The sequence below is a fragment of the Bos indicus x Bos taurus genome, chromosome 3 (assembly GCF_003369695.1).
Source record: "Bos indicus x Bos taurus breed Angus x Brahman F1 hybrid chromosome 3, Bos_hybrid_MaternalHap_v2.0, whole genome shotgun sequence".
NCBI classification, from domain to species: Eukaryota; Metazoa; Chordata; class Mammalia; order Artiodactyla; family Bovidae; genus Bos; species Bos indicus x Bos taurus.
Window position 1 is genome coordinate 53860716 of NC_040078.1, and position 22505 is coordinate 53883220.

At 39.9% G+C, this 22505-nt stretch overlaps 1 protein-coding gene across 4 annotated transcripts in view; it reads right to left on the reverse strand.

Annotated features, from left to right (window-relative positions):
• Window positions 1-22505, reverse strand: part of LRRC8B (leucine rich repeat containing 8 VRAC subunit B) — a 77538-nt gene that overhangs the window by 15200 nt on the left and 39833 nt on the right. The window contains exons 1-4 of one of the 4 annotated variants that reach the window (XM_027536582.1): window positions 21319-21393; window positions 11171-11225; window positions 10384-10442; window positions 831-933 (exon numbers count right to left, since the gene is read on the reverse strand). The gene's annotated coding sequence lies outside the window, so the exon portion shown is untranslated. Of the gene's footprint in view, window positions 1-830; window positions 934-10383; window positions 10443-11170; window positions 11226-21318; window positions 21394-22505 lie in introns of those variants that run through there. The other 3 variants (XM_027536580.1, XM_027536583.1, XM_027536581.1) reach the window with 3 other exon arrangements.

A 22505-nucleotide genomic window follows, 5' to 3' on the forward strand; every position in this document is an offset into this window, starting at 1 on the left:
AATATGATGGGAGGGAAGGATGGCAGAAGACACTGCTGGGTGAACATGGGAAAAATACTTAAGGATTTTAGTTGACATGAATGCATGCTTTAAGCTAACTGTGTCATAGCTATTATGCTCCATATAGCTATAACATGACGGTAATCTGTGGCCATATTAATTCATGAACTCAGATAAAGGGGCAACAGTCCTTCTGTGCCTGCCTGGTGAGATCACACCTGGAACCCAACATTGAGTCACAGGTTAAAGACTAACTGGACAGTGAAATAATCAGGAGCTACTTGTCTACGAACCATTTCTCTTGGAGGAAGACAGGAAATTGATGATATTCAGCTGAGATAAAAGATGACTAGGGGAATCTAAGAATTCATCCTTACCTTTTTGAAGGATTACCTCTTGGATTAAAGAATAAGTGGATTTCTTCCCGAGGCAGAACTAAGAGGGTGCACATTTTAGAAAGTGGTATTTTGATTTAATTTGTACCGGGACACCCACAGAAATAGTTCTGTGAAATAGTTTAGGCCCTTCTCCCTACCAGGACTGAGCTAAATAAGATGACCATCTGTCAAGGATGTTGTGAAGGAATTTCTTGTAATGGATAAAGAAAGTGAAAGAGATCATCTCTAAGGGCTCTACCAGCCCAAAGTCTATAGCTTTATTTGTCCTTTCAAAGATCCTCAGAGTTAAATTCATTAAAGCTACACAATAAACTATAGAATAATAGAAACAGCTTTAACAATAAGGGTATTTGACAGAGAGCAAATATTTATTCAACAAAGAATACAAGTCAACATTGGCCAAAACAATGTACTTTAAATGTTTATACTTACTATAATGAAAAAAAAGGAATCCAGTAAGTTGACTGTACTTCAATCAGGAGGCCTACACCTTTTGAAATTTCTTAGATACACCATCTCTGTGATTGTCTTCATTCTAAGAGAAAGTATAGGTATCTTGAAATAGCTGTGATCATTCAAACAAACAAAATTGGAGATACTGTCTTTAGAGACCCTCTCCATCATAAGACATGGCAAGTGGATTTTCATAGTTCAGTTTACTTTTCACACTGGAGGACATTCTGGCAAAGCTACTTATAAAAGACCCCATCCACAGACCAGATCACATATGGCCTCTGACCTTAATTTATAGAGATGTTTCTACAGAAATTTACATGTTATTAATAACATATTTTAAAGTGCCATAGCTATAACACTTGGGTGAATACTCAGCTTTTTCCAGGCAATCTACATACTCTAATTTTGCTCATTCAGTTGGTCTTATTTGCATTCATCAGATGGCCTGTCAAATCATATAATTTCTGCACTTTATCACACATCTATCCAAATGAGACTCAGTGCTCTTAAAATTCAGCCTACTGATTCATTAAATATAGTTACAAGTTAATAACTTACACAGCTCAGAAAAAAGACTGAAATTCTCTGAAATTATATTATTAAATGTAGCTATCCTTTACATTAATAGGTTTTTGTTTTGTACACAGTAAGTTAATAAAAGCCATTCTTAGCATCTATTTCAATCATTTTTAATAATTTAAATTATACATATACTGATTCATTTGAAATGTAACATTTTAAAACATACAAAATTTTTTTTAGTTGGGTGTGAAAACTGTATTTTTTAGTGCCGATGTATCCTCTGAAAAGTTGCTGAGAAGGCTTATATATTTGCCTGGAATATACAATCCTTTTTCTGGTTTATTAAATACTCGAAATCCAGCTCAGAGTACTGACCCCAAATTATACTTAAGGTACTTTTAGCAATACTCCTGTAACCTTGTCATTTTCAAAGATCAAAAAGTTAGCATGTCTGAAATTTACTTTGGATTTACCAATCCATGTGTAAAAGCTTCTTTATAACTACTACCCAGGACCAAATTATTTTTCAGGCCAGAAAGTACAGTTAGTGTGTGACAACCCAACTGTGTATTAACTCATACTTAGCACCACTGGAGTATGAGTTTCTTATTCACAACTCATTTTTAAAAGTCTGACAACATATAACAGACAACTGCATTTATGTGTAGTAAGCACGATAAAGACATTTGATGTGTTAAACATTTTACATATTGTTCCACTGCCTTGCAGCTGTAATGTGCCAGGAGAGAATTTATTGCGTAATTCTAAAATGCTGCCCAGACATCACGATACTCACTATACAACACAATTTCCCTAAAGACTGCAAAAACATTTTCTACTTTCGATATAAGAAGAAAAAAACAGAATCACAAACTTCCAACTACAGTAATGGTTTTAAAATAATCAGAATGAGAGATTACTATAACTAACTTGTTAGAGGACCACAATTCACTACAAATTTGTGACATTTATTCTAAATTATTTGTAAATCATTTTTCCTGTTCATCTTTTTAAGAATTATAAACTTTTCCTCTATTCATCTAATGTAGCCTTCCTTGGATAAGTTCCTCATCAATAAGAGAACAAATAAATATCTGTTATTAATAATCTAATATCAGTTTTCTTACTGTCAAAGCACTTTCACTTACATTAGTTTTATACCTACAATAAACCATTATAATAAGTATGATTCGTTACATTTTACAAACATGGAAAATAAGGCAGGCTCACAATGGTGTGATCACTGACCTAGAGCCAGACATCCTGGAATGTGAAGTCCAATGGGCCTTAGAAAGCATCACTACGAACGAAGCTAGTGGAGGTGATGGAATTCCAGTTGAGCTATTTCAAATCCTCAAAGATGATGTTGTGAAAGTGCTGCACTCAATATGCCAGCAAATTTGGAAAACTCAGCACTGACCACAGGACTGGAAAAGGTCAGTTTTCATTTCAATCTCAAAGAAAGGCAATGCCAAAGAATGCTCAAACTACCACACTACTGCACTCATCTCACATGCTAGTAAAGTAATGCTCAAAATTCTCCAAGCCAGGCTTCAGCAATACATGAACCCTGAACTTCCTGATGTTCAAGCTGGTTTTAGAAAAGGAAGAGGAACCAGAGATCAAATTGCCAACATCGGCTGGAAAAAGCAAGAGAGTTCCAGAAAAACATCTATTTCTGCTTTATTGACTATGCCAAAGCCTTTGACTGTGTGGATCACAATAAACTGTGGAAAATTCTGAAAGAGATGGGAATACCAGACCACCTGATCTGCCTCTTGAGAAATCTGTATGTAGGTCAGGAAGCAACAGTTAGAACTGGACATGGAACAACAGACTGGTTCCAAATAGGAAAAGGAGTATGTCAAGGCTGTATATTGTCACCCTGCTTACTTAACTTCTATGCAGAGTACATCATGAGAAACGCTGGACTGGAAGAAACACAAGCTGGAATCAAGATTGCTGGGAGAAATATCAATAACCTCAGATATGCAGATGACACCACCCTTATGGCAGAAAGCGAGGAGGAACTAAAAAGCCTCTTGATGAAAGTCAAAGTGGAGAATGAAAAAGTTGGCTTAAAGCTCAACATTCAGAAAATGAAGATCATGGCATCCAGTCCCACCACTTCATGGGAAATAGATGGGGAAACAGTGGAAACAGTGTCAGACTTTATTTTTTTGGGCTCCAAAATCGCTGCAGATGGTGATTGCAGCCATGAAATTAAAAGACGCTTACTCCTTGGAAGGAAAGTTATGACCAACCTAGATAGCGTATTCAAAAGCAGAGACATTACTTTGCCAACAAAGGTCCGTCTAGTCAAGGCTATGGTTTTTCCTGTGGCCATGTATGGATGTGAGAGTTGGACTGTGAAGAAGGCTGAGTGCTGAAGAATTGATGCTTTTGAACTGTGGTGTTGGAGAAGACTCTTGAGAGTCCCTTGGACTGCAAGGAGATCCAACCAGTCCATTCTGAAGGAGATCAGCCCTGGGATTTCTTTGGAGGGAATGATGCTGAAGCTGAAACTCCAGTACTTTGGCTACCTCATGTGAAGAGCTGACTCATTGGAAAAGACTCTGATGCTGGGAGGGATTGGGGTCAGGAGGAGAAGGGGATGCCAGAAGATGAGATGGCTGGATGGCATCACTGACTCGATGGACTTGAGTCTGAGTGAACTCCGGGAGTTTGTGATGGACAGGGAGGCCTGGCGTGCTGCGATTCATGGGGTCGCAAAGAGTCGGACACGACTGAGCGACTGAACTGAACTGAACTGAAAGGTGTTATCCAAGGTGTTATCCAATGGACTGTCCAAGGTGACAACAGCAAGAAATAGTTACAACTAGAACCTAGGTTCTCAGGATAAAATCTCAAGGCTCATCCACACCAGACCACATTGTCTAGGCCACTCAATCCACTTAACTATGCCAATCTCAGTTCTTTCAAAAGCTAAGAAAAAGTTGAATATTTAACTCTTTCCATTTAACTACAATGGACTGAATATTGTGTCCCTGAAAAATATGTATTTTGAAATCCTAATGCTCCAACATGATAGGATTAGGAGGTGGGACCTTGGCGGGTAGGTCACAAGGATGCTGCTGTAATGAATGGGATTGGTGCCCTTATAGAGGGTCCCCAGAGAACTCTCTTGCCCCCTCTACTTTGTGAGGAAACAGAAAGAATGTGGCTATCTACCGACTAGGAAGTGAGCTCTCATCAGACACTGAGTCTGCTGATCTTACACTTCCCAGCCTCCAGAAACTTTGAGAAATAAATGTTTGTTGCGGTAGTTTGCTGTATAGCAGCCTGAAGGGACTAAGACATCAACTTAAACCAACATTTGCACTGTAAGTGGGCTCCATTTTAATCTTTGGAAAGACCAGGCTATAAATGTATAGCTTTCTGCAATGTCTCCAGTTACATACTATATAATCTGCTTTCTCAGCTAAACTTTTTCTACTAAACACGTTCCACTGAACTATTTAAGAGTTTATATAAATATATAGCATCTGCATTTAATGCTGTATGAAGTCTCAAGCATTCCTATATATTAAATGATGTTAATTTTTCTAATTGAAGTGCTTAAGTGGAGAGTTAGAACATAGCTGTCCTTTGTCATTACAAAGTTGAATACTGTTTGTGTGTCCAGGAAATTTTTTCCAGACCATATTTTTGCAAACAATGAGGATTCAATCCAAATCAGATCTCTATTTCTAATATACAAATGCACTAAATCAATTCAAAGAAACAATGTTAAAAGTAAAGGATTTTATGGTCTTAATCCCATTCCTTTAGCTTTTAAACCTCATTAAAAAATCATAAAAGCTTTTCAAAGCACATGAATTCATTTGACAATCTCACCCCGAAGTCTCTAAGACTGGAACAACAACATTCAAGTTAGACAGTCTTTACTTCCCACTAGTCCTAATTTTACTTTGAAAGCATTTCCAAAATAACCAGTGAAAAAATAAACAAATGATGATCAGATGGTATTTAGAGTCATTCTATGCTGAGAACTGGACGCTACTTCAAAGATCTCTGTCTCTGGCTCCAGGCAGGGACATAGCCAAACAAATCAAAATGGGGTTTCTGTACACTACTCTCACTGATTATTAACTTAAAAAATCACTTTATAGTCTTTCAAAATACTTAGTCCTACTCTTCTCATCAAGATGTTTCTTGGGTCTAACGTATCTTCAGCTGAAATGTAAATTCACCCTGGGAAACAATGCATTAGTGTCCAGGACTCACTTGCTCCTTTGCTTTATACTAAATAATCCTCTGAACCACTCTTCAGAGGTCTGATGACAATTATTTAGCATTTCTCAAGCACTTGAAGAATCACTAGCCAGACACTAGTTTTGTGATCTAGAAGGGAACTACAGGATTCATCTAGTAAAGTGTTTCTCTAATACTAATGCTCATAAATCACTGGAGAGCTTGTTAAATCACATGATAAACCCCAGTCTCAGAGTTGCTGATTCATTAGGTCTGCAGTAGGCCCCAGGAATGTGTATTTTTAACAAATTCCTAAGTAATGTTGATGCTACTGGTATAAGACTACTTTTTGAGAATCACCAATCTAAGACAGTGGTTCTCAACTTTGGTTTCACATTAGAACCACCTGGAGCACTTTTATAAGAAACTTAAACCCAGATGCCACTCTTAAAGTTGGTGGAAGTGAGGTCAGAGGAGAGAGCTCACAAGATAGACTGGCAACAAAATAACTGGGGACATTCCCTATCTTTTAAGTCTTCCTGGAAGTTTCAGATGTCTAGAGTGCTCCCTCTCCCCAAAGACTACAAAGTAACAGCTACCATCAACCACAGGAACCTTCAGGTGAGAGGGGGGAACAATGAGTCACTGAGCTACAGAGATCTGCAGTATGGATTTAAGGTCGAGGGGTTAGAAACAGGGGGGCAGCTGAACGGTTATTTCAATCATGTGGGCCAGAAATAATACTGAAAACCTTTGCAATATATTTGAAAAGAAGCAGTGAATAAAATAGTCACTGTATATGAAAATTCAACACCGCTTAGCAACATCAAATATCCTAAAAGAGGACCATGGACAAGCAGGGTCAAAAGAATTCTGATTCTGATCCTACGGCATTATAGGATCTTCCACAGTTTCTAGCACATGGAGTACAGTAAGTATTTGTACAATAAATAACTGAATGTACAAAAATGCATAGGGCAGAAGAGTATAATGTTCACATGTTAGGCAGGATGTATCTAAGGGATTAAGCCTCTCCTTGGAGAAGCAAGATCTTGGAAGCATATAGATGGGAAGGAATTTGGCTAGTTAGTCTGTACATTCCAAACCTTAGTGGCTTAAAAATAAGTTTATTTCTTGTGATTCTGTGGGTGGTTCTTTCACTTCCTGGAGTTGGCTGGCACAGAGATGGCTGGAAGGTTCAAAATGTCCTTATTCATCAGGCTGGTACTTGGTGCTGACTGGAACTTCATGTGAGACTTCCTGTGGTTGTTCGAGTGTCCTCACTCAGCATGGTGCCTGGGTTCTATGATGGTGCTTTCCAAACAGAGAGGTGAAAACTGCAGTTCTTTTATGGCATAGCTCTCAAATCACGGTGTCATGCCCAGCATACACTATTGGCCAAAGGAGTCAAGTACCAGCCCAGATTTATTCGGGAATAAATGCCTCCTCTCAGTGGAAGAACGGCAAAGAATGTGCAGCCATCAGTCTACTCTCTACCCACAAATGATTTACATTCCTCTCACATGAAAGCCTCACCCTCTCCCTAGTCCTGCCCTCCACCCAAAGTTTTATTCCACTATGGCATCAAGTTCAGGCTTAAAGTCCAGGATCTTGTCATCTAAATTATGTTCGGAATACTATGGGACAACACCCTTAAGATTCTTAGAAGCCTTGCTACCTAGCTGAGAAGAGGCACTGCCTTAAATCTTTCTAAAGTCTTAGTACAGGGCCCTATCCCTGTGCCCTGGCCTTAAGATTCCTACCTTAAGACCAAGTTTTACTGCACTAGCACTGCTCTGGATCTCATCTTTGAGTACCTTTTGCTTGGAAGAGAAGCTATGAATTAAGAAACAGTTTTATTCATGACCCCAGAAAATTCTGAATTGGAAATATGTCCTCTAAAAGTCTACTTAAAATCTGAACTGTTTCTTCTATAATTAATCTCTCTCTTACTTTAGTCATAAACGTTTTTAAGAAGTCAATTAGTACTTCCAACATTCTGAAGGAAAATCTAAGCTAGATATACAAATCGATTAGGTTCATTTTCTATATTCCATATTACTGTGTCAGTCTCGTCAAGTTTTCTGCCAATACATAACAAGGGTACTGTTTTATACCCTCCAGTAGAAATTTCCTTTCTGCCCTTCCAGCCACCATTAATAATCTTCTTACTTCCCCTTCAGGTTCACTGCTACCTGGTCTCAAAGCCAATGCCAGATGTTTTGTTGTGGCAACACCTCGCTTCTAGGTACCAATTTTTATTTTGGTTCTTTATTGCTATGTAACAAACCAGCCCAAAACTTAGCAGCTGAAATAACCATTCATCATTTCAGATGATTCTTTAGGATGAAGAGGCAGTTCTGTTTTGCATGGTGTTGGCTCGAACATTGGGATGGCTGGAAGGTCCAAGCTGCCTCAGTCACAGGGCTGGTGTTCTGGCTGGCTGCTTGGCCTGGACCTCAGCTTCAGCTACTGACCAGGGGCCTTGCCACTCCTTCACATGGCTGTTTAGACTTTCTCACAGCAAGGTGGCTGAGTTCTAACTAAGAAAATTACAAGCACACAAAAGCAGAAGTCACAAAGCCCTTTAAGGCCCAGCCTTACCCCATATGATTTCTGCCACATGTGACAGGTCAGAAAAAATAACAGGGCCAGCCCAGATTTAAAAGGACAGGAAATAGACTCCATCTCTTGATGGGAAAAAAAATCACCAAGTATTTGCAGCCATCTTTAACCCACCACGGGAAGTCCTGAGCATTAAAGTAGCAGATAGTGCCAAAGAAATGAATTCATTGGAAGAATTTGGTGAAATAAGACTAGAATCTCTCTCTCCTTTGTAACATATCAGATGAGGAAGGGCCAAGAGTAAAGGTGGATAGAGAAGCAGGTGAAAGAGCAGCATAGTGTTTCTGGAGCACAGAAATCAAAGGATCTGACGTCATAGTCAAAACAGAGAAACCAAAGGAGAATAGTAACGGGTAACTGTCATTCTGCAGCTCCTTATCCAAAGCTGTAGAGTGGTAAGGGATCTGTGAAACAATCAAATCATATGCTAAATACTAGAAAAATTACCCTAATCATCTGAAGCCCCAAGAGAAAGTTACTGAATATGACAATTGACAGCATGTGACCATCTCTGGAAATCCTAATTAAATCAGAGTTGTGGAAATTTAAGGAACATTGCTTCACTTCTTGTTTCTGATGGTTATGAAATACATCATGTATTTAATTTACATGGTAATTGTGCTTTCAGAAAAAGACCTCTCAATTCTTTGATGCTTTACGTAAGCTACCAAATCATCTAGAATAAAATGAAGAGAAGCTGCAGCCCTATTACTATCTCATTAACAGTAGAGCATAAGCCGCCAGTGGCTACACAATTCCTAGAATGTGTAAATAGACAGCAACCTCAAACCCTTCTCTACCATCTTCATTGTTTATAAAACTGTTTTCCTGACCCCCTCTCATCATCCCAGGGTCAGCAAACCACAAAGCTGAGCCAAACTCAGTCCCTGTGCAGTCCCTCGGGAATCACCCATGCTCTCCTTTTAAATGACAACAGCAGGCATCAGTCCATTTCCTTCTAATTCTTGCACAGGTGACCTACCTTTCACAGAAGCAGAATCATACGGACTATTTAACCCAAGAAGAAACCATAGAGATCAGAGTCTAACTCTTTACAAATAAAGAAACTAAATTTCAGAGGTGTTTAAGTAGCTTCTCTAGGGTCACAGAGTAGTACAACATGGGTTTATTGCCTAACGTGAAAAGAACTGAAGTTGAGAGCATTGCTTCTAGTCACCTAGCCTAAGTAATAATAGGCTTTCTTAAACAGTTTTAGAACATGAAGCTGAAAAAATAGTCCAGAATATTTCTATGTTATAAATATTTTAAACCATAAATCACAATGAGTTCCCCCCCCTCCCCCCCACTCTAGGACACACAAACCAGAATTATGTTTTGGTCTTAACCCTTTCTCTAAAGTTAACATTTACATGCATTCAATCATGGAGTTTAGGACTTTACAAAGGTATACCAAGGAAACACGAGGCCTTGTTTCTGCTCTCATGGGATTTAAAATCCTATTGTGGAGAGATGACATGCATAGTTGAGAGTTAGCAACACCATCTTATACTGTCATTTCAGTGCCAAAATGAGTAGGATGGTGGCCAAAAATAAGCAGTGCATTTGGTTCTACACAAACAAAATACCCAAAGAGAATGGGTGAAACATTACAGAGAATAGTAAAGCAGTGCTTGTCAAAGAGAGGTCAGGATTTTAGTCTGTTATGCAACAAATATTTAGAACATCTACTACGCGCCAGACAGAGTTCTAAGTGTTAGGGAAATACAGAAATGTGCAAGATGGACAAGATCCTGGCTCCCAGGGACCTTACTGTGTAGTAAGAAGAGACAGATTAGATACATGTACATGATAAAATCAGAAAAGCTACGAAGAAGACATAGCTACTTTAGACCAGGGAGTCAGGGCAGGCCTCTCTCTTTAGAGGGACTACCACTAAAATGTAGATGAGAATGGAGCCAACCATGTGATGATATTGGGGGAGATCATCTAAGTAGAAGGCGCAAGAAGCTTAGGATGTGTGCAGATCAGAAGGGAGGACACTTGGCCTCAGTGTCAGAAGCCTGGGGAAAGTTAAGAGTAACAGAGACCTGCAGGCAAGATAAACAGTTCAGATAACAAGTAGTATAGGAGTGGTAGAAAAGCCACTGAAGAGTCACAAGAAGAGAAGTGGCTGATCTGTTATTAGCTTTTCAGAATTCATACTGACCTCGATAATTCAACAGCAAAATGTGGATATACTCAAGAAGTCCAAGTGTCTACCTTCATCTGAAAAAGAAGGATGATCAGAAAACAGTAGGAGACAGGTCCACTGTCCTCAAGCACTGCTTTACTGGGACTATGTTCAGAGCTGGGTGACACAGCTTTAAGACATATGCCATATTCAGAACACTGGAGAGCCACGCAATTTAACACATAAAAATTAATCATTCATTATGTCCAAGTCAAAAGCTCTGCCACAGAGCTAATTCAAGATTAAACTTCCACAATTACAAAAGATAAATGATGCTTGCAGGAAGCAACAGGAGATGGGACTTGTTTACTTCTGACTTGCCTACTCGAGGAAGGCAAGGCCATCTTTTTATTATGGAAACATACCAAACAAACCAATTCTATGCATTAGAAATGCTACCTTAAACAAAAATCAGGAAAATAGAGACAGGGAGTCATGGAGTCTAAGCTTCTCATAAACATTCATTATATTCTTTAGATCTTTAACGTTAAAAAATTACAAATATCTAACACATACATACACACATATCCTTTCCTACATACAAAATAAACAAAGGATAGGAAGATGATATTTTACCAAAATGCATACAGATTTAATTTTCTGTTTAATTGGTTTTAAAACATCAAAAGGATTTTACTCAAAACATCTGTAAGAATAGTAATCTTTTTTACATACTAAGTATTCAGTACTTATTTGCCCCAAGCTACCAATGTAAAAGTAATTATCTTTACCATGTGTTCACAATTCAGAATATTAATCTTACCCTATGAATGCTGGTCAACTGGAAATGCTGCAATTAGTTTCTATTTGAAAAATTCCTAAAGAGAAATCATAAACATACTGTTACATTTTATCCATCACAAATTGCAAGACAATTTTATCCATTTTTGTGGTTCTAAAGTTTCAAACATCTATAACAACTTTCTGAAACATACAAAAGATAACAGTTTAATAAAGCAACTGCTGTTAAAGAGGTCACTTTTAACCTCTCACAAAAGTTGTCAACTAAAACCCAGGGAGGTAAATAAATCATTGGCTGGCACTAGTGGTAAAGAACCTGCCTCCAGTGCAGGAAACTGAGAGACATAGGTTCAGTCCCTGGCTTGGGAAGATCCTTTGGAGAAGGGCATGGCAACCCACTCCAGTATTTTGCCTGGAGAATCCCATGTTCAGAGGGGTCTGGTGGTCTATAGGGTTGCAAAGAGTCAGACACAATTGAAATGACAGCATGCATGCATGTCATAAGTTAAGCATTTAATCCCATCACCATGGCAATTTACAAGGCATAAAATATGAACTTTAAATTTTTAATGAAGAATGAGATAAGCATTATATCTAAGGCACCACTACAAGAAAATTGTTTTCTCTTAACTAAAAGAAAAATTCATTGAAAATATCTATGCTTCTTACAGAAAATAAGGAAACCTGGGGAGAAAACAACTTAATGTTTAGGATCATTTTCTCCTTCCAGTTTTATTTTTGTTTTGGTTTTTGCTGCCTGCTAGTTGTATATAATTATACTATTATAAAATTCAATGATAAGATATTGAGATCTTTTTGACTCATCATTTCTCATAGGCTTTTTTGATGTTGTAGTTTCTCTAAGCATCATTTTTAAATCATAACAGTTCACACATGGATATGTCACAGTTTACAAAATCATTTCCCTACTGAATCATAGATTTTTCTCTTTTTATTACTAATAATGCATATTATTACTAATACGTAACTCTGTTCATGTGATTTCCTTTGCAGAGACCTCTGGAAATAGTAAGAGTACTAAGCTAAAAAGCATAAACATTTTAAGGCTTCTGCTGCTGCTGCTTAGTCGCTTCAGTCGTGTCCGACTCTGTGCGACCCCATAGATGGCAGCCCACCAGGTTCCCCCGTCCCTGGGATTCTCCAGGCAAGAATACTGGATCGGGTTGCCATTTCCTTCTCCAATGCATGAAAGTGAAAAGTGAAAGTGAAGTCGCTCAGTTGTGTGCGACTCTTAGTGACCCCATGGACTGAAGCCTACCAGGCTCCTCTGTCCGTGGGATTTTCCAGGCAAGAGTACTGGAGTGGGGTGCCATTGCCTTCTCCATAAGGCTTCTGATATATCAAATTATTTCCCAAGGAGATTACACTAATTTTCTTTCCTGTAAACAGTATGAGTAATACCCTCATGAGGTGGGAATCATCTTTAAAAATAAAAGTCTTTGCTAATTCCATGTATGAAAAGAATCTCACTGTTGCTTTACTGTACATTTCTTTGAATTGGCTTGAATGCTTCCCAACATGTTTCAACAATGAGTTTCATTACCCTTTTACATTTCACATTTACCTAAACTGGAGTATTTTGCTGAGAGGATACAAATGTAGAACTTAATGCAAACTCTCTCACAATGACAGCTTGTCATCTCAGAGTGAAGCCACTGTTGTCAAGTGGAAAAAAAAAAAAAAACCCCAACAAAATGTAGCTCAGTGTCTTTATCCAGCCTAAAATCAAATCACTCAAATTCATTTTAGAAACAACAGCAAAAGTTAACACCTCACTTCCTCCCCAACACCAAACAACAGTACAAGCTGGAATAATTAAATGTGAAAGTACTAAATCACAATGCTTCTAAGATTAGAAATAAATATTCCATATTAGGCAAGATCAAAATAGGACTTGGACTGTCACAGTCATTGTGACAAACACAGCTGCTGAAGCAGCATCAGTGAGTTCCCCAGCTTGCTGTGCTGGAGTGTTACAAAACTGGCCTTATCTGCCTCTGAAAAACATTTACTGTCCCCAGAGGCAAGACACAAGATGTTTATTTTCCCTGGAAAAAATCAATCCCAAGATAACCTTAAAAATGTATTCTGGAAGATTTGGAGATGACAAACACTGAGAACTCCCTTTCTCAAATAAGAGGTTTTTTCAGAAGGCTCCCAGGCAGGGACACAAAACAGAACACTCCCAAGGGACTGTGGATTAAGGAACAATAGGGGACAACCAGCTTTCTGATAGAAACACAAAAGGTCCCAAGGCTTTTACTTTGAAAACTGAGACGTCCAGGGGCTCTTATTTCCTTCTAGTCAGTGGAGATAGCAGAGTCTGAGGAAACAAACTTCTCTGTAGTAATGCAAAGGCCTACTGTAAAATTTTTATCTGAGAAAGGCCTTCCATTTGGGAGAATTTGTCTCTCAGTGATAGATTCCTTTTAAGATGTAGCAAGGAGTCAAGAATCTTTCTTTACTATCTAAGCCACCAGGTCAGTATGGCAAGACTCACTGCAATGTCACACTTACTCAACCTGCCTTGTGCAATTCCATAAGTTTAAGGCTTTAGGTTGCATAAAATGAAAGTATCCTATTTTCATCCATTTGAAAGATTCAAACTCTGAACACCAGATTTACTTAAAATTAAGAAAGGGTATTTCACTTCACCAATGGTCCCGCCCTAGGATCACTGTCATGAATCATTGCCTTGAGCCACACTGACCTCCACAGGCTACATTCACTGTTCTTCCCTCTGCTTTCCCAGAAGACTAATAGATCATGGCATCTGGTCCCATCACTTCATGGCAAATAGATGGGGAAACAATGGAAACTGAAAAACTATTTTCTTGGGCTCCAAAATCACTGCAGATGGTGACTGCAGCCATGAAATTAAGATGTTTGTTCCTTGGAAGAAAAGCTATGACAAACCTAGACAGCATATTAAGAAGAAAGACATTACTTTGCCAACAAAGATCTGTATAGTTAAAGTTATGGTTTCTAGTAGTCATGTATGGATATGAGAGTTGGACCATAAAGAAGGCTGAGCACTAAAGAATTGATGCTTGTGAACTGTGGTGTTGGAGAAGACTCTCGAAAGTCCCTTGGACTGCAGGGAGATCAAACCAGTTAATCTTAAAGGAAATCAATCCTGAATATTCATTGGAAGGACTGATGCTGAAGTTGAAACTCCAATACTTTGGCCACCTGATGGGAAGAGCTGACTCTGTAGAAAAGACCCTGATCCTGGCAAGATTGAAGGCAGGAGGAGAAGGGGACAACAGAGGATGAGATGGTTGAATGACATCACTTACTCAATGGACATAAGTTTGAGCAAGCTCTGGGAGATGATGAAGGACAGGGAAGCCTGGTGTGCTGCAGTCCATGGGGTTGCAAAGAGCTGGACATGACTGACCAACTGAACAATAGTTCTCTCCTACTATTTTATGACATGTAATAAGTTACTATTTCAAGTTCCTTGAAGACTGGGGCAGAATCTTATTTACCTATATTCTCAGGATCTAGCCCAGTGTCTCTTTCTAAGGCTAGACTTAGGGCCTGGATATTATAGCAGCTTCCCTGTACCAATTCATCAATGGGGTGTTCAAACATCTTTGGAAAGTTAGTGAAATTAAACTTAAATATTATGCCTTTTCTCAGGGATGGTACAGAATATGGCTTGGAGAAAAGGCAAGGAGTCTGCTACTTTTCTTCTGGTCAGTTGAGATCCTGAGAACTGGCAAAAAGGGGAACTAGAGGCGCTCTTTGGCTACCCTGTTATCTCTCATACAGCTCCTGGCTTCTCTTAACAATGTTGTGAACAAATATTTAAAGAATAGCAGGGAGGCGGTCCTAAGAAGGTGGAGGAATAGGACGGGGAGACCACTTTCTCCCCGACAAATTCATCAAAAGAACATTCGAACGCTGAGTAAATTCCACAAAACAACTTCTGAATGCTGGCAGAGGATATCAGGCACTTAGAAAAGCAGCCCATTGTCTTTGAAAAGAGGTAGGAAAAAATATAAAAGACAAAAAGACAGACAAAAGAGGTAGGGATGGATATCCGTCCCGGGAAGGGAGTCTTAAAAATGAGAGAAGTTTCCAAACACCAGGGAACACTATCACTGGCAAGTCTGTGGCGAGCCTTGGAACCTCAGAAGGCAACATAATCAGGAGGAAAAATAAATAAATAATTAAAACCCACAGATTATGCGCCCAATGGTAACTCCCAGCGGAGAAGCAGCACAGACTCCCGCATCCGCCACTAGCAAACAGAGGCTGGGCAGGGAGGCCCGGGCTGCACTGCTTAGATTAAGGACCAGGCCTGAATGCCCCAAGGGCAATCTGAGGGAACTAACTTGAGATAGCAAACCAGACTGTGGGATAGCTATCCAGGGAAAAGCCCTAACCTAAGACACCGCCAGACCCGCCAGACCCGCTCACAGAACAAAGGACTGAACAGAGCTAGCCGGCTGCGGGCCGGCCCACCCCTGCAGGAGACAGGCAGGCGAGGGCAGCCAGAGCTGGAAGGGGGCAATTGTGGCCTCAGAGAGGCATCAACTACCAAACTGCAAGCAGATTTTGTTGCTAACCAAGACTTCTTGGTATTCTGGACGGTCGACATCTGCCTGAGAAGGTGTGCTGGTTGTACACCCAGAAAACCAAACAGCAAGGATGGGGGAGGTGATAAGTCACAGCGACCACGCTCACCAAGCACCTGGTCACCTGAGCTGCTCGCACCTGGGAAGGGCACAAAACGCAGGCCCAACCGAGTCTGCGCCTCTGAGGACTACCCAAGTACCTGAACCTGAGCGGCTTAGACCTGGGAAGTGCATACAACCCAGGGCCGGCCTCAGACAGTTCCTGGTAGAGCAACCTAGAGCCTAAGCAGTGTAGACAGGGAAAGCACACACGCCATGAGTGGGGGCAAACCCAGTGTGGCCAAGACACTGCGAGCAAATGCCAGTGTTATTTGTTTGCAATGTTCTTCCCTCCCCATGGTACCACTGAACCACTGAGCCTAAAAAAGTGTCCACCACCGCCCCCTTGTGTCAGGGCGGAAATTAGACACTGAAGAGACCAGCAAATAGAAGAAGCTAAAACAGAGGGAACAGTCTTGGAAGTGACAGGTACAATAGATTAAAACCCTGTAGTTAGCACCGAAAAATGGCAACCCACTCCAGTATTCTTGCCTGGGAAATTCCATGGATGGAGGAGCCTAGTAGGCTACAGTCCATGGGGTCGCAAAGAGTTGGACATGACTGAGCGATTTTACTCACTCACATAGGAAGGGGCCTATAGATCTTGAGAAGTATAAGCTGGATCAAGGAACTATCTGAAAATGAACTGACTCCACACTGTCCACAGCAACACCAGAGAAAGTCCTAGATATATTTTTACTATTATCATTCTTTAAATTAAAAGGAATTTTTTAAAGTCCTCTATTACTCCTTTAATTTTCATTTTTATAACCTACTATTACTTTGCAAAAAAAAGACCCTATTTTTTCAAGCAAACTTCATATATATAATTTTTGTGACTTTGTTTTTTTCTTTAACACTGTATTTTTGGGAATCCAACCTCTACTCTAGATTTTTAATCTTTGCTTTTTGGTATTTGTACCAAAAATTTTGTACCTTTAAGAACCCAATCTTCAGTACCCATTTTTACTTGGGAGCAAGATTACTGGCTTGACTGCTCACTCCCCCTTTGGACTCTCTTTTTTCTCCACTGGGTCGCTTCTATCTCCTCCCTCCCCCTTCTCTTCTCTACCCAACTCTGTGAATCTCTTTGTGTATTCTGGACTGTGGAGAACACTTAGGGACCTGATTACTGGCTGGATCTGTCTCTCTCCTTTTGATTCCCCCCCTTTATCATCCCGGCCACCTCTGTATCCTTCCTCCCTCTTCTCTTCTCTGTATAACTCCATGAACATCTCTGAGGCATCCAGACTGTGAAGAGCACATATGGAAGTGATTACTGGCTAGCTTGCTCTCGCCTCTTTTGATTTCCCCTCTTCTCTTCCTGGTCACCTCTATCTCCCTCCTCCCTCTTCTCCATGTAACTCTGTGAACCTCTCTGGGTGTCCTTCACTGTGGAGAAGCTTTTTATCTTTAACCTAGATGAGATGTTTTATCATCGGCGCTGTATAGATAGAGAAGTCTTGAGGCTATATATAGAAAACTATGAAACACTGAAGAAAGAAATCAAAGAGGACAGTAATAGATGGAGAAATATACCGTGTTCATGGATTGGAGGAATCAATATAGTGAAAATGAGTATACTACCCAAAGCAATCTATAAATTCAATGCAATCCCTATCAAGCTACCAACGGTATTTTTCACAGAGCTAGAACAAATAATTTCACAATTTGTATGGAAATATAAAAAACCTTGAATAGCCAAAGCAATCTTGAGAAAGAAGAATGGAACTGGAGCAATCAACATGCCTGATTTCAGGCTCTACTACAAAGCCATAGTCATCAAGACAGTATGGTACTGGCACAAAGACAGAAATATAGATCAATGGAACAAAACAGAAAGCTCAGAGATAAATCCATGCACCTATGGACACCTTTTCTTTGACAAAGGAGGCAAGAATAAACCATGGAGAAAAGACAATCTTTTTAACAACTGGTGCTGGAAAAACTGGTCAACCACTTGTAAAAGAATGAAACTAGAACACTTTCTAACACCATATACAAAAATAAACTCAAAATGGATTAAAGATCTAAATGTAAGACCAGAAACTATAAAACTCCTAGAGGAGAACATAGGCAAAACACTCTCCGACAGAAATCACAACAGGATCCTCTATGACCCACCTCCCAGAATATTGGAAATAAAAGTAAAAATAAACAAATGGGACCTAATTAAAATTAAAAGCTTTTGCACAACAAAGGAAAATATAAGCAAGGTGAAAAGACAGCTTTCAGAATGGGAGAAAATAATAGCAAATGAAGCAACTGACAAAGAATTAATCTCAAAAATATACAAACAGCTACTGCAGCTCAATTCCAGAAAAATAAACGACCCAATAAAAAAATGGGCCAAAGAACTGAACAGACATTCCTCCAAAGAAGACATACAGATGGCTAACAAACACATGAAAAGATGCTCAACATCACTCATTATCAGAGAAACGCACATCAAAACCACAATGAGGTACCACCTCACGCCAGTCAGAATGGCTGCTATCTTAAAGTCCACAAGCAATAAATGCTGGAAAGGGTGTGGAGAAAAGCGAACCCTCTTACACCGTTGGTGGGAATACAAACTAGTACAGCCATTATGGAGAACAGCGTGGAGATTCCTTAAGAAACTGGAAATAGAACTGCCATAGAACCCAGCAATCCCACTGCTGGGCATACATACCGAGGAAACCAGAGTTGAAAAAGCCACATGTACCCCAATGTTCATCGCAGCACTGTTTATAATAGCCAGGACATAGAAGCAGCCTAGATGTCCGTCAGCAGACGAATGTATAAGAAAGCTGTGGTACATACTCACAATGGAATATTACTCAGCCATTAAAAAGAATACATTTGAATCAGTTCTAATGAGGTGGATGAAACTGGAGCCTATTATACAGAATAAATAAGTCAGAAAGAAAAACACCAATATAGTATAATAACACATATATATGAAATTTAGAAAGATGGTAACGATAACCCTGCATGCGAGACAGCAAATGAGATACAGTTATATAGAACAGTCTTTTGGACTCTTTAGGAGAGGGCGAGGGTGGGATGATTTGGGAGAATGGCATTGAAACATGTACATTATCATATGCGAAACGAATCGCCAGTCCAGGTTTGATGCATGATACAGGATGCTTGGGGCTGGTGCACTGGGATGACCCAGAGGGATGGGATGGGGAGGGAGGTGGGACGGGGGTTCAGGATGGGGAATACATGTACACCCGTGGCGGATTCATGTCAATGTATGATAAAACCAATACAATAATGTAAAGTAATTAGCCGCCGATTAAAATAAATATATATTTAAAAAAAATAAAGAATAGCAGGCTGAAGTGGCATCAAATCATTAGCCTGCCCAGAGTGACAAGTTAATAGCCCACCTAGGGTGCTCCCATGTCTCAGTCCTGCCTTTGCCCTCATCATAAATACTAAGTAATTATCGAGTGAACCAATAATACCAGATCAGGTTTCCCCACCCAGTTAAGCACCAAGGGTATGGAGGAGCAGGCCTGGCTCTATGAAAGATATGTGCACACAGCTCGAGTACAGACAGTGGGCCTGGAAGGGTGATAAGCAAAGCAGTGGAGACAGGGCCTCGGGCATTTTCATCAGCTCTTGACAGGTGCAGAGATTCAGAAGCAGAGGCTAAGCCTTTACCCTTCAGAAAGAAAGGAGAAAAATTCATATTTGCCAACTTACTCACCAAACATGACATCTCACAAATCTGAATAGAGAAGTGCTGTCAAATTCAGCCTGACTGGCTGCATTATAATGACAGTGAGTCAATTTGAATCAGTGATGGATCGCTGGATAAATGCCGCAGCATTCTTAAATGACCTTATATCTTATCAAATTATGACTTCACAATTCTTCTTTTTTTTACAGATTAACAGTATAAGCCAACGAGAAAACGTGTGGGCCAGAGGAAGTATCAAGTTACCACCTAACAAGGATAATGTGTACCAAGTCATTCTGTGTCCACTTGATGCCCAGTTCACCTTCCCCCAAGACCACAGACTCTGGGAAGGTAAGGACGTTGCCCAGGGCCTGCCACATATTAGGTGCTCTCTAATTATTGTAGTTCCAGAATCCTGCATGCTATGATCAAGCTGACAATATTCATGTCCTGGGATGGTTTCAGTCTCATAAAACCAGTAACTTCTGACCATGATCACTGTAAAAATGCTATATCTGCACTACCATACTGTCAACCCAATGACAAAAATAAATTGCCATGCACTGCAAATCAGACTCATGTTAAGATCAAGCTAATTTCTGACCACAAAATACAAAAGTGTAATGTTCACCAAGTACTGAATGACCACTAAACATTAAACACAGAAGATGTTTAAAGTGAACACTGCTACTCACTCACCCCCCAAAACAAGTAGTGGTTCCATTCCTGGTGCTTCTTCAGCATTGAGGGAGTGCTCAGTGTTGTACTGCTTCTGTTAAACTGCATCACCAAGAGCTGGTCAGATGCCTTCCTGCCTCTCACTATGAGCTCTTAGAAGAGTTCACATGCAAGACAGGGGCTAACACACAAGATTCTCAGTAATTGTCTGCCGAATGGAGAAAGGTGGTGGGAGGTGGAAAGGAGAAGGCTCCCATATAATGTGCTTTTAGTGAGGTAGGTATTATGGTCTCCACTCTAATGGTGGGAAAGGTGAGAATGAGAAGAACGAAGAAGCTTGCTCAGGCTCAAGCTCACAAAGCAAAGCCAGAATTCACACCAGCTCTGACTAAGAGCCATCTGCTATACCGCCTCCCCAGTGAGCTATGTTAAAAGGAGTTTTATATAGAATGTGATAATGCTTAAAGAAAAAAAACAAAAAAAAAAACCTACAATCTATCTTAGAGAAACTGAAAGACACAATCTAAAAATCATATCTGTAAAGTTTTCCTGTTCATTACTCAGTATTCCATCCAGTGAAACAGAATCACCAACTGCTCCCTCCATCCTGCTTGCCTCTATTAAGTAATTAAGATCAGCATGACAGCCAGCCAGAGCAGGCACGTACATCCTGCTGCCACAGCCTCTTATAGAGAAACATGCACTCATCCCTGTAGTGACAAGAGGAGTAACCCAAGTTTCATCTGTATTTAAATGATGTTTTACATGGCTTTTCTTCCTGGTCTTCCTATTAAAATGAGGTAGCTCAGTAGTAAATAATCTGCCTGCCAATGCAGGAGACATAAGAGACGTGGGTTCAATCCCTGGGTGGGGAAGATCTGGAAAAGGCAATGGCAACCCACTCTAGTATTCTTGCCTGGAAAATCCCAAGGATAGAGGAGTCCAGAGGGCTACAGGCCATGGGGTCACAAAGAGTTGGACACGACTTAGCAACTAAAACAACAAAATAAATTTATGCCATAACATCTAAATATGACCTTTCTGAATGACTTAATAAAGAAGTACTGCATGTCTTAATCTGTTAGTTGCTTTGTTAGGCCTAGTGCTTACCTGACACCCTTACGAGGAAGGGAGTGTAGCAGAATGGTTAAGATCAAGTTCTGTGTCATTTGCCACCTGCTTGATCTAAATAAACTAAGTATCAGTTTTCTCATCTGCAAAATAATGATGACAATAAGAATTAAATGTTTTAAGAATTAAATGAGGTAACTATAAAAATCAAATGCTTAGCATAGCAGGAGGTTCGAAGTAAATGCTCAAAAATGGTAATTTACTAACTAATAGGTATATCTAAAATGAATTCTTTAAAGGTTGCCTTTAAAGCATTACCATCGGGTAAAGAGAAACCAGACTGGATGTTAGGGATTTTGGTTCTCCACCCAAGTTAGTGATTTCCATGCCAGATTTTGCAATGTATCACATGACTTCAGTTACTACAAAGTGTTGTGAAATATAAATATAAATGTAACTTACCTGAATTATTTAATATATGACACATAGGGAAGACCAGGTATTGTGAAGCCAAAACAACACAGGGTGATGCAACATTTTTAAAAAGTTAACCTGTCCAAGTAACCTCCACTTTTATGCCTATCTTTCCAATGAAGGTTCATGCTGCAGACAAGTCAGATACAGCTAATGTCACCCAAGGCCATGTTTTAAAGTCTATAAACACAGATGCACACCAATGTGAATATATTTTATGCCACAAAACTATACACTTTAAAATGGTTAAAACTGTACATTTTATGTTATACATATTTTACCACAAAAAAATCTCTCATGTAAAGAAAGTGAAGTCGCTCAGTCGTGTCTGACTCTTTGCGATCCCATGGACTGGACCCCGTGGGACTGTAGCCTACCAGGCTCCTCCCTCCATGGGATTCTCCAGGCAAGAATACTGGAGTGGGTTGCTATTTCCTTCTCCAGGGAATCTTCCTGACCCAGGGAATGAACCTGGGTCTCCTGCATTGCAGGCTGACGCTTTAATCTCTGAGCCACCAGGGAAGCCCCTCTCATGTGAAACAGGAAAACTATTCTGCTTCATTTTTTTTTTCTTCTTGGCCATGCCTCACAGCTTGCTGGATCTTAGTTCCCAGAACAGGGATTGAACCTACACCTCTGGCTATGGAAGCATGGGGTCCTAACTACTAGACCACCAGGGAATTCCCCTACTGCTTTAAAATGAGCATAAATGGATTACACAAATCAAATACATAGCAGGCCCCCATGTACTA